Raw genomic sequence first — 12019 nt, 5'->3', positions numbered from 1 at the left:
CACGACGCTCACCCGGAAAGGCGTTTCTCTAAACGATCTAAAGATACGCGTTTCCCTTTCCCCCCTGAGGTGGTCAAGCGCTGGACACAGTGTCCAAAGGTGGACCCCCCGATTTCCAAACTTGCAGCTAGATCCATAGTTGCAGTGGAGGATGGCGCTTCACTTAAAGATGCCAATGACAGACAGATGGACCTTTGGTTAAAATCTGTCTATGAAGCTATAGGCGCGTCGTTTGCTCCGGCATTCGCAGCCGTCTGGGCACTCCAGGCTATTTCAGCTGGCTTAGCAAAAGTGGATGCTATCATGCATCCAGCAGTGCCGCAAGTGGCGCACCTTACCACGCAGATGTCGGCGTTTGCGTCTTACGCTATCAATGCGGTCCTAGAATCTACCAGTCGCACCTCAATGGCGTCCGCCAATTCGGTAGTTTTGCGCAGAGCCTTGTGGTTAAAGGACTGGAAAGCGGATGCTGGTTCCAAAAAATGTTTAACCAGTTTGCCTTTGTCTAGAGAGAGACTGTTTGGCGAGCCTTTGGCTGACATCATTAAGCAGTCCAAGGGTAAAGACTCCTCTTTACCACAACCCAGAACACCCAAACCTCAGCAGAAAAAGTGGCAGCAGAGGTTTCAGTCCTTTCGAGGTTCGGGCAAGACACCATTTACCTCGTCCAAAGGGACTCAGAGGACGCAAAGAAACTCAGATTCGTGGCGGACTCACACACGCCCCAAGAAAGCAAATGGAGGTACCGCTTCCAAAGCGGCTACCTCATGACTTCCAGCCCCCCCCCTCCGCATCGCCGGTCGGGGGCAGGCTCTCCCGCTTTTCCGGCATTTGGATGTCACAGGTCAAAGACCGGTGGGTGACGGACATTTTGTCTCGCGGGTACAGAATCGAGTTCAATTCTCGTCCTCCAGCTCGGTTCTTCAGAACCTCCCCACGGCCAGACCGAGCAGATGCTCTGCTGCAGGCGGTGGATTCCCTAAAAGCGGAAGGAGTGGTTATCCCAGTCCCTCCTCAGGAACAAGGGCAAGGGTTTTACTCCAATCTCTTTGTGGTTCCAAAAAAGGACGGCTCGTTCCGTCCTGTTCTGGACCTAAAACGGCTCAACAAGCATGTGCATGCCAGGAGGTTCCGGATGGAAACCCTCCGCTCTGTCATTGCCTCAATGTCCAGAGGAGACTTCCTTGCCTCAATAGACATCAGAGATGCTTATCTCCACGTGCCAATTGCTACAGAACATCAACGTTTTCTACGTTTTGTGATAGGAGACGACCATTTTCAGTTCGTAGCTCTTCCATTTGGTCTGGCGACAGCCCCACGGGTCTTCACCAAGGTCATGGCGGCGGTGGTAGCAGTCTTGCACTCTCAGGGACACTCGGTGATCCCTTACCTAGACGATTTATTGGTCAAAGCTCCCTCTCAGGAGGCATGCCAACTCAGCCTGAATGCTACGCTGGAGACTCTACAGTCTTTCGGATGGATCATCAACTTTCCAAAGTCGATCCTATCACCGACTCAGTCACTAACGTATCTTGGCATGGAGTTTCATACTCTAGCAGCGATAGTGAAGCTTCCGCTGGACAAGCAGCGGTCACTACAGACAGGGGTGCAATCTCTCCTGCAGGGCCAGTTGCATCCCTTGCGGCGCCTCATGCATTTCCTAGGGAAGATGGTGGCAGCCATGGAAGCAGTTCCCTTTGCGCAGTTTCATCTGCGCCCACTTCAATGGGACATTCTCCGCCAATGGGACGGGAAGTCAACGTCCCTGGACAGGAAAGTCTCGCTTTCCCAGACGGCCAAAGACTCTCTACAATGGTGGCTCCTTCCCACATCATTGTCTCAGGGAAGATCCTTCCTGCCCCCATCCTGGGCAGTAGTCACGACAGATGCGAGTCTGTCAGGGTGGGGAGCAGTATTTCTCCACCACAGGGCTCAGGGGACGTGGACTCCGCAGGAGTCCACCCTTCAGATCAATGTTCTGGAGATCAGAGCAGTGTATCTTGCTCTACTGGCCTTCCAACAGTGGCTGGAAGGAAAGCAGATCCGAATCCAATCGGACAACTCCACAGCGGTGGCATACATCAACCACCAAGGAGGGACGCGCAGTCGGCAAGCCTTCCAAGAAGTCCGGCGCATTCTAATGTGGGTGGAGGACATATTGTGCCCCCGTACAAGCGACCGTTAGATCCATGGGATCTGAACAGGGTACTAGTTGCTCTCCAGAAGCCGCCCTTCGAGCCTCTGAAGGAAGTTTCCTTTTCTCGGCTGTCGCAGAAAGTGGCGTTTCTTGTTGCAATCACATCGCTTCGGCGAGTGTCTGAGCTGGCAGCTCTGTCATCTAAGGCTCCCTTTCTGGTGTTCCACCAGGACAAGGTTGTGCTGCGCCCCATTCCGGAGTTTCTCCCTAAGGTCGTATCCTCTTTTCATCTTAATCAGGATATTTCCTTGCCTTCTTTTTGCCCTCATCCGGTTCACCGGTATGAAAAGGCCTTACGTTTGCTAGATCTGGTGAGAGCACTCAGAATCTACATTTCCCGCACGGCGCCCATACGCCGTGCCGATGCACTTTTCGTCCTTGTCGCTGGTCCGCGCAAGGGGTTGCAGGCTTCTAAAGCCACCCTGGCTCGATGGATCAAAGAACCAATTCTAGAGGCCTACCGTTCTGCGGGGCTTCCGGTTCCTTCAGGGCTAAAAGCCCACTCCACCAGAGCCGTGGGTGCGTCCTGGGCATTACGTCACCAGGCTTCGGCTCAACAGGTGTGCCAGGCAGCTACCTGGTCCAGTCTGCACACTTTCACCAAGCATTATCAGGTGCATACCTATGCTTCGGCGGATGCCAGCTTAGGTAGAAGAGTCCTGCAGGCGGCAGTGACACCCCCGTAGGGGAGGGCTGTTTTGCAGCTCTAACATGAGGTATTTATTTACCCACCCAGGGACAGCTTTTGGACGTCCCAATCGTCTGGGTCTCCCAATAGAGCGCTGAAGAAGAAGGGAATTTTGTTACTTACCGTAAATTCCTTTTCTTCTAGCTCTTATTGGGAGACCCAGCACCCGCCCTGTTGTCCTTCGGGATGTTTTTTTGTTGTTTGCGGGTACACATGTTGTTCATGTTGAACGGTTTTTCAGTTCTCCGATGTTATTCGGAGTTAATTTGTTTAAACCAGTTATTGGCTTCCTCCTTCTTGCTTTGGCACTAAAACTGGAGAACCCGTGATACCACGGGGGGGTATAGCCAGAGGGGGAGGGGCCTTGCACTTTTAATGTAGTGCTTTGTGTGGCCTCCAGAGGGCAGTAGCTATACCCCAATCGTCTGGGTCTCCCAATAAGAGCTAGAAGAAAAGGAATTTACGGTAAGTAACAAAATTCCCTTCTTTACCCACCCAGGGACTGCTTTTGGACGTCCCAATTGTCTGGGTCTCCCAATAGAGCGAAAAAGAAGAAGGGAATTTTGTTTACTTACCGTAAATTCCTTTTCTTCTAGCTCTAATTGGGAGACCCAGCACCCGCCCCTGTTTTTTTGTGTACACATGTTGTTCATGTTGAATGGTTTCAGTTCTCCGAGTTTCCTTCGGATTGAAGTTAAACCAGTTTATAATTATTTTTTCCTCCTTCTTGCTTTTGCACCAAAACTGAGCAGCCCGTAGGAGCACGGGGGGTGTATTGGCAGAAGGGGAGGGGCCTAACACTTTTAAGTGTAGTACTTTGTGCGGCCTCCGGAGGCATAGCCTATACACCCAATTGTCTGGGTCTCCCAATTAGAGCTAGAAGAAAAGGAATTTACGGTAAGTAAACAAAATTCCCTTCTTTATTTATTTTTTTTTTCCTTTCATATTTCCGTTGGCATCTAAACAGTTAATTCTTATTAGGTCCAAGTGGGCGTTGCCAGAGAGATTTCACTGGGGGCGTGTACTTTTTCACCCTTTCTGACACTGACCATTCATAGGCAGGCAGCCACACACTGCAGAAGAAAGACCACACCCCCAAAATAGCATTAATAACAGTCTGCTCTCCTCAGTGCAGAGTGATGGTGTGGATGGAGCACAGCAATCCTGAGTGTGATTAACCCATAGCTCTCACCTCTGTCAGTCAGCGTGGGGGGAGGGGCAGTGCTGTAGAGTTGTCCTCTATTAACCGCCTCTCAAATTTACATGAACTTTACTATCAGGGCAAAATACACATGAGTGTAGAGCTGCCAACTCTGCTGTACTGCCCAACCCCCCACACTGACTGCTGTGTCATTATGTTTCACACAGAGCCTTATTTTAAGCGATGGTGAGGGCGTGTTCTTTACCCCTTGTATGTGGATTCCTTCTTATGATTGGTGGAGCTGTGGGGGGGCATGTTCTTTTTCAGCCTGAATGCTACTGATGATTGGCAGAGATGACAGCACTATGAGAGGATAACTGCCAGCAGTGTTTGTAATGGGATTGGGGGCTTACTCTTCTTTCTCCATGGAATCGCTGTCTCCTTATGATTGGTCAGAAAGAGGAAGATTTGCAGGCCTCCAGTGAAATATCACTGGAAATGCCCATTTGTATTTTTAAAAATATAACTTTCTTTATCGTTCCTATGGGAGACCCAGACCATGGGTGTATAGCTTCTGCCTCCGGAGGACACACAAAGTACTACACTAAAAAGTGTAGCTCCTCCCTCTGAGCCTATACACCCCCTGGAGAACCAGATCTAGCCAGTTCATTGCTTTGTGTTCAGGAGGCATACATCCACACATGCATTCTCATCTGATTTTTCATTTTTGGAAAGAGTTTGAAGAAAAGCGGGTCCAAGTCTGGACCCCCGGCATGTCCCTTCTCACCCCACTGTGTCGGCGGTGCTGTTAAGGTTGATTACAAGGCTGGAGCCTTACATGCTGCGCTCCTTCACCATCCCTCGGGCTCTGGCTTGAAGTGGGAGCCAGCACGGTTCTCCATGCTTTGCAGGAGACCGGTCTCCATCCGCAGCCCTTCAGGATCCTGCTGGACGATGCACTCATCCCCAGGGACCTGGAACCCTGCGTCTCAGCAAGCTAAGTACCTGAGACGTTCATATTCTGGGGGCCCCTGTACTTTATTATGGTGGGAGAGTGTGCTGAGTGAGTTTTCTGACATTTCCGGCCGGTTCTCTGGCTGTCGCCTGAGAACCGCGCCGATGGTGCCTGCGCGCCGGCCGCACCGCTCAAATTTAGGCCCCGGCTTCGCCGGAGGCCTACTTTCGGTTTCACTGCCCTCGCATGTCATTCATGCAGAGGGACAGTGCGGCTCCGCCCAACGGCCGTTCTACACAGGGGAGAGACACTCCTCACTGGGTACATGTCTCCTCCCCTGTAAGTCTCTTTGGCCCTCCAGATCCCGCTCTCAGAGTTGGTCCCGCCCCCTCTCCTCGCTCCGGCGCCATTTTATCAGCGTTTTCTCTGCGATCAGCACTGGCTGCAGCATCCCTGCTGAGGTGCTTGGGGGTCCGGGCTTTGGGATCTGGAGGGCACACAACACCGCTCCAGCGGTCTGGTAAGTCACAACCTCTGGTTGTGGGCCTCTGTATATACTCTCTGGGGGTCACTCTGGCAGAGCCCCCACTTCAGCAGCATGTCACACACGAGGAGCAAGGCTCCAAAGCTGTATTCAGTGTGCACTGCATGTAAGCTCGTGCTGCCTGATCCGAGCACATATCCACATTGTGATGCCTGCTCTAACCTGACGATGCCTCAGCCTGGGATCGCTCCCACAGTGGTCTCTCCGGCTGCTCCGGCTCCTGTGGCTGAACCCCCGGCTTGGGTAGAATCCCTATCTAGGTCAATCTCCCAGTCTTTTGCCGACTCCATGGGACAGCTGTCCCGGACTTTGCTGAACATGCATCAGCCCCCTTCACAGGGTGCCTCTGCTGCTAGGGCTCTCTCAGCGGAGCTCACAGAGGATTCTTCATCTGGTCCCAGACCCCGTCCTCCTAAGAGGAGACGTAGGGCTCCCTCCCCTTCCTCGTCCCGCGGCTCTGTTTCAGAAGCTGACTCGCGGGACGAGGAGGATGCCTTTACAGGGGGCTCGGAGGCTACCTCCATGTGTCCCATTGATCTGGCCGAACGTGACTCAGATGTTAGTGATTTAATTGCGTCCATTAATTCTGTACTGGACCTCAATCCGCCAGTATCTGAGGAGCAACCCTCTCTGGCAGAAAAGCTCCAGTTTACCTTGCCTAAGAGGACAAAGAGTGTGTTCTTTAACCACTCCAGTTTTCAGGCCGCTGTGACCAAGCCCAGGGCCTGTCCTGACAAACGCTTCCCAAAGCGTGGTTCTGATGACCGTTTTCCCTTTCCACCTGAGGTGGTCAAGGAGTGGGCTCATTCACCAAAGGTAGACCCCCCGGTGTCTAGACTCTCAGCCCGGACTTTTGTATCAGTGGCTGATGGCACCTCTCTTAAGGATTCCACTGACCGCCAGGTTGACCTTCTGGCCAAATCTGTATATGAGGCGGCAGGGGCCTCGTTCTCCCCATCTTTTGCAGCAGTGTGGGCTCTCAAAGCCATCTCTGCTTCTCTAGAGGAGATGCATTCCCTCACCAGGGAATCTATGCCCGAAATGGTTCCCTTAACTTCCCAAGCTTCCGCTTTTTCATCCTATGCCATGTCTGCCATGCTGGAGGCTTCTCACCGCACTGCGGTGGCTTCGGCTAATTCCCTCGCTATCCGCAGGATCTTGTGGCTTCGAGAGTGGAAGGCAGAGGCTTCTTCGAAGAAGTACCTTGCTGGGCTCCCTTTTGCTGGGTCCAGGCTATTCGGTGAACAACTGGTTGAAATTATTAAGGAAGCTACTGGCGGGAAGAGTACTTCCATGCCACAAACCAAAACCAGGAAACCTGTCCAGGGTAGGAACCAGTCGAGGTTTCGTTCCTTTCGTTCCTCCAACTGGTCGTCCACTAACTCAGCCAAGGACCAAAAATCCAACTGGCGCACAAAGGCGCGTCCACAGAAGACCGCAGGAGCTGCTGCCACTAAGGCAGCCTCCTCTTGACTATCTGTCCGCGCCAGCAACGTCCTTAGTCGGTGGCAGGCTCTCCCACTTTGGCGACGCGTGGTTTCAACACGTCTCCGATCAGTGGGTGCGGAATGTCATCTCCCACGGCTACAGGATAGAATTCTCTTCCAGCCCGCCAAACAGATTTTTTCTCTCAACTCCCCCCTGTTCCAAGGCCGCCGCCTTCTCTCAGGCCGTGGCATCCTTGCAGGGCAACGGAGTAATTGTACCGGTTCCCGCCCGGGAACAGTTCAGAGGTTTCTACTCAAATCTCTTCCTAGTCCCCAAAAAGGACGGTTCCTTCCGGCCCATCCTGGATCTCAAGCTTCTCAACAAGCGTCATCATCAATGACCCAAGGGGATTTCCTGGCATCCATCGACATCAGAGATGCCTATCTGCATGTGCCAATTGCAGTTTCTCACCAGCGTTGGCTACGTTTTGCAATCGGAGAGGAACATTTCCAATTCGTGGCTCTCCCCTTCGGGTTAGCCACAGCCCCTCGGGTATTCACCAAGGTCATGGCGGCAGTATTTGCGGTTCTGCACCTCCAGGGGTTGGCAGTGATTCCTTACCTGGACGACCTTCTAGTCAAGGCTTCATCCAGCGCAGACTGTCAGCGGAGTGTCTCGCTCACTCTCGCCACTCTAGCCCAATTCGGGTGGCTTTTCAATCTTCCCAAATCCACTCTGACTCCGACCCAGAGGCTCACGTACCTAGGGATGCAGTTCGAGACTCTGCCGGCACTTGTGAAGTTGCCCTTGATCAAACAGCAGTCCCTCCAACTGGCGGTGCGCTCTCTGCTGTGGCCCCGCCGTTATTCCATCAGGCCCCTGATGCAGGTGCTGGGTCAGATGGTGGCGTCAATGGAGGCTGTTCCCTTTGCCCAGTTCCATCTGCGTCCCCTGCAGCTGGACATTCTCCGCTGTTGGGACAAGCGGCCTTCCTCCTTGCACAGGTTAGTGGCTCTGTCGCCACAGACCAGGAGCTCTCTTCAGTGGTGGCTTCGGCCCCTCTCTCTGTCTCAGGGACGCTCCTTCCTGGCTCCATCCTGGGTGGTCCTCACCACGGATGCCAGTCTATCCGGCTGGGGAGCGGTATGTCTCCACCACCGAGCACAGGGCACTTGGACTCCGTCCGAGTCAGCCCTCTCGATCAATGTGCTGGAAACCAGAGCCGTGCTCCTGGCTCTCCTAGCTTTTCACCACCTATTGGCGGGCAAGCACATCCGAGTCCAGTCAGACAACGCGACAGCGGTTGCCTACATAAATCACCAAGGCGGGACACGCAGCCGCCTGGCAATGTTGGAGGTACAACGCATCCTTCAATGGGCGGAGGACTCCAAGTCCACCATATCCGCAGTCCACATCCCAGGCGTGGAAAACTGGGAGGCAGATTATCTCAGCCGTCAAACCGTGGACAGTGGCGAGTGGTCCCTGCATCCGGCAGTGTTTCAGTCAATCTGCCGCAAGTGGGGGCACTCCGGACGTGGACTTAATGGCATCCCGTCACAACAAGAAGGTTCCGATTTACGTGGCTCGCTCCCACGATCCTCAAGCCTTCGCAGCGGACGCACTGGTTCAAGACTGGTCCCAGTTTCGTCTGTCCTACGTGTTTCCCCCTCTAGCTCTCTTGCCCAGAGTCCTGCGCAAGATCAGAATGGAGGGCCGTCGAGTCATCCTCATTGCTCCGGACTGGCCCAGGGGAGCTTGATACCCAAACCTGCTCCATCTGTCCGTAGAGGTGCCGTGGCATCTTCCGGACCGTCCAGACCTTCTCTCACAAGGTCCGTTTTTCCGCCAGAATTCTGCGGCTCTCAAATTGACGGCGTGGCTCTTGAGTCCTGGATCTTGACGGCTTCTGGTATTCCTCCTGAAGTCATTTCCACTATGACTCGGGCCCGGAAGTCTTCCTCTGCCAAGATCTATCACAGGACTTGGAAAATTTTCCTGTCCTGGTGTCGTTCTTCCGGCCATGCTCCTTGGCCTTTTTCCTTGCCGACCCTTCTGTCCTTTCTACAGTCCGGTCTGCAGCTAGGACTGTCCCTCAATTCTCTCAAGGGACAAGTCTCGGCTCTGTCAGTGCTGTTCCAGCGGCGTATCGCCCGGCTGGCTCAGGTCCGCACCTTCATGCAGGGCGCGTCTCACATCATTCCGCCTTACCGGCGGCCATTGGATCCCTGGGACCTCAATTTGGTTCTCACGGCCTTGCAGAAACCCCCCTTTGAGCCTCTTAGGGAGGTTTCTTTGTTTCGTCTTTCACAGAAAGTGGTCTTTCTAGTGGCCATAACTTCCCTCAGGAGAGTCTCTGATTTGGCTGCGCTCTCTTCGGAGTCACCTTTTTTGGTTTTTCATCAAGACAAGGTGGTTCTCCGTCCGACTCCGGACTTTCTCCCTAAGGTGGTTTCTCCTTTCCACCTTAACCAGGACATTACCCTGCCTTCCTTTTGTCCGGCTCCTGTTCATCGCTTTGAAAAAGCGTTGCATACTCTGGATCTGGTGCGGGCGCTCCGGATCTATGTGTCTCGCACCGCTGCTCTTAGGCGGTGCATCTCTCTTTTTGTGCTAACCACAGGTCGGCGTAAGGGCCTCTCTGCTTCTAAGCCGTCCTTAGCCCGTTGGATTAGGTCGACCATTTCGGATGCCTACCAGTGTTCTCAGGTGCCTCCCCCGCCGGGGATCAAGGCACACTCGACCAGAGCTGTCGGTGCCTCTTGGGCTTTCAGGCACCAGGCTACGGCTCAGCAAGTCTGTCAGGCTGCCACTTGGACTAGCCTGCATACCTTCTCGAAGCACTACCAAGTGCATGCTCATGCTTCGGCAGATGCGAGTTTGGGCAGACGCATTCTTCATGCGGCTGTCGCCCATTTGTGAAGTTAGGTTCCGCCTACTTCTCAGTTTTTCTGTTTATTCCCACCCATGGACTGCTTTGAGACGTCCCAATGTCTGGGTCTCCCATGGAAGGAACGATAAAGAAAAAGAGAATTTTGTTTACTTACCGTAAATTCTTTTTCTTATAGTTCCGTATTGGGAGACCCAGCACCCTCCCTGTTGCCTGTTGGCAGTTTCTTGTTCCGCTTGTTATCACCGCTGTTGTCGTGGACAGAGTCTCCGGTTGTTCCGGTTCTTGCTCTGTTTTTACTTGTGGGTGGCTATTCTCCTTCAGCTTTTGCACTAAACTGGCTGTGACTGGCTACCAGGGAGTGTATAGGCTCAGAGGGAGGAGCTACACTTTTTAGTGTAGTACTTTGTGTGTCCTCCGGAGGCAGAAGCTAAACACCCATGGTCTGGGTCTCCCAATACGGAACTATAAGAAAAAGAATTTACGGTAAGTAAACACAATTCTCTTTATTTAGGTGCCAAATTATTTGATTGCCAATATCTCCACAAAAAAAATAATAAAATTTAAATTAAATTAAAAAAAAAAAAAAAAAAAAAGAATAGCTTAAAAAAAAAAAAAAAATGTTTTAAATCTGGTGGAAGGTCCTCTATTGATGTTTCTTTGATGGCTGGAGTTTTGCAACGTGAATTGCAGACATGTGGCTTGTATACACAATGTGCTGGATGCTGGATTTTATAGATTTCATTTGTACTTGTTGCACGGGCAGAAAAAAAACAAAAAACTATCACAAAAGCACAATAAATCCACTGTGTTAGCTGCAGTCAGCTAAGGCGGCTTTCACACTACGGTTTTTTAACATGCGTCATGAACGTTTTTTTGCTGTAAAAGCGGATCCTGCTTTTACAAAGAAAAACGCATGCAAACGCATGTGTTATTTTGCAGGATCCGGTCACTGGATGTTTAGGGGCGGGCATTGGAGTCATGTGATCGGGAGTGAGGGGAACTGAACGTGACAGACTGGGAGCCGGCATCTGACAGCTTTGGAGGCTCGTAACCAAGGTAAACATCGGGTAACTAAGCGAAGAGCTTGCTTGGTTACCCGATATTTACCTTGGTTACGAGTGTCCGCCACTCTCAGGCGGGAGAGAGAGGGTCTGATCAGCCAGGCTGGTTTCTGGGCATGCTCAGTAGATCAAGCAGGATCCTGTCTATCAGCATGCCAGCGTTCACATGCGTTTGCGTGCAGTATAGTCAGGATCCAGCAACTGGCAGTATTTGGACGCGGCTCAAAAACGCTACAAGTAGCGTTTTTGAAAAAAGTTAAAAAACTGCAAGTCGCTGGATTCTCGCTATAAGGCACGCAAACGCAGGTGAACACATGTTGATGCGAGTCCATTGCAAATGCATTGAAATGAAAACGCATTTGCACTGGATCCGTTTTTGCGTTAAAAAAAACGTTCAGGACGCATGTTAAAAAAAACGTAGTGTGAAAGCAGCCTTACATGGAATCAGTCAGCGAGCTCATAATGTTAGCAGAGTTTATATAGCTCTTACCTTCCTTCTTATGAGATGAAATGATTTATAATCACATGAAAGTTCAGCTCAACTTCTGTGTGATCATAATTCAGCAGAGAGGGAAGACTTGTAAACGCTCCTGAAATCTCAAGTTAAAAGGATCCTGTCTGAATTTCCCCTTAAGAAATCCAGGCTTCTGCATTTCTAAGGACACCTGTTCCATGTGATCCAGTCGCTCCATTGAGACAAAATTCATCTGTTATTCATGTGCAAGTTAGGCTCACTAGTGTACTGAGGGCGCGTGGAGGTGACGTGGGCAAAAGCGCACTGGAGGGCACACTGGTAAGAGCGCTCTGGTAAAAGTGCTGGAGGTTGCAAGGGTGCTCTGGTAAGGGCCCTGGTGGGTGCTCTGGTGAGGGTGCTGGAGGTCGCGTGGGCGCTCTGGTGAGGGTGCTGGAGGTCGCGTGAGCGCTCTGGTGAGGGTGCTGGAGGTCGCGTGGGCGCTCTGGCGAGTGTGCTGGAGGTCGCGTGGGTGCTCTGGCGAGGGTGCTGGTGGGCGCTCTGGCAAGGGTGCTGGTGGGCGCTCTGGCAAGGGTGCTGGAGGTCGCTCTGGTAAGGGTGCTGGAGGTCGCTCTGGTAAGGGTGCTGGAGGTCGCTCTGGTAA

The 12019-nt window shown here is 52.3% G+C and overlaps 1 protein-coding gene across 1 annotated transcript in view; it reads left to right on the top strand.

Moving 5' to 3' along the window:
- Nucleotides 1–12019, top strand: part of TAF2 (TATA-box binding protein associated factor 2) — a 328901-nt gene that overhangs the window by 100532 nt on the left and 216350 nt on the right. The window lies entirely within an intron of this gene.

The sequence above is a fragment of the Anomaloglossus baeobatrachus genome, chromosome 6, assembly GCF_048569485.1.
Source record: "Anomaloglossus baeobatrachus isolate aAnoBae1 chromosome 6, aAnoBae1.hap1, whole genome shotgun sequence".
NCBI classification, from domain to species: Eukaryota; Metazoa; Chordata; class Amphibia; order Anura; family Aromobatidae; genus Anomaloglossus; species Anomaloglossus baeobatrachus.
Note: the sequence above shows the minus strand (reverse complement) of the source record. Positions and strands in the feature narration are given on the sequence as shown.